Source organism: Eurypyga helias, unplaced genomic scaffold, assembly GCF_000690775.1.
Source record: "Eurypyga helias isolate BGI_N326 unplaced genomic scaffold, ASM69077v1 scaffold3143, whole genome shotgun sequence".
Taxonomy (NCBI): domain Eukaryota; kingdom Metazoa; phylum Chordata; class Aves; order Eurypygiformes; family Eurypygidae; genus Eurypyga; species Eurypyga helias.
The window spans coordinates 630-1,685 of record NW_010239058.1 but is presented as its reverse complement, the minus strand read 5'-3'; positions in this window follow the sequence as shown (position 1 = coordinate 1,685).

Here is a 1,056-nt window from a genome sequence, read left to right as displayed (position 1 = left end):
CTACACTTTGTGTCGTTCGCAGATGTGAACGTTAAGCGAATGTCTTCTTATCAATTAAGACTAAACAAGGATGGTGAAGGAGCACAGAAAGCTTGTCCTGTGTGGATCAAACCAGCCAGGGCATCTGCAAAAATGCACAAATACATTAGGATTTCAAGCCTTTTGACTTTCAGAAAAGACATGCCCCTCACTTCTGGAAATGGTTCCTTACTTGGGTAATACAGAAACATATTGTTATGAGTATTAACTGTGACCTTAAATGTATTTTATGCTTTCCAGAAACCCGCTGATGCTCTGGGTTCTGTAATACAGCAGGAAAGATGTTTCAAAAGTCCCAGAACAAGCCAGACTTGGTCTGCAAATCGTTTTTATTGGTGTCTGTGTTCCTTCCACCACGTACCGGCCATGCGCATCCCGCCGCCTGATGTAGCCCTCCACCCCAATGTGCATTTGCCCCGCCTGATGTAGCCCTCCACCCCAACGTGCATTCGCTGCGATAAACACCCCAAGCGCTTTCAGCTGTGCCTGCTTTGAGCTTGGGGGGTTATTGCCCTCCCTCTGCTCCCCCCACCAGTCGCTGGAGTTGGAAGAGATGTCCTCCAGAGGTCCTTCTAACCTAAGGAATTGCGAGATTCCCTGACCTTGTGTTTTCAGCTGCTGATCTGCCATCCCAAGCATTTTTTTTTCAGCTTCTCCATAACCATTCCCTCTTCGAGTTGTTCTCGCTGGGATTACGCTTCTGCGTGCCCATCCCGCCTTCCAGCTGCAGCCGGAGTCCGTGATCCTGTGGCTCAGCACGTCGGCCTAAGCTTCACATTTCACGAGTTCCTTTCCCTTCAAACTCCCGTGTTCCGCGGGGCGAATGGCACATTAAAGGCCAGGCTGCCGCTGCGCCGGTACCAGGGTACATCCTGCTGACTAAAATCGTCCTAGGGTTTCCTTGCTGTTTCCCACATAGCCATCCGCTGTCGCTGCTCCTAACACTCGGGGAGATCTCCGGGCGTGGATCGTTCTTCGTTTGGCTCACGTAGTGCAGAGGTAGCGGTCTCTAAGGGC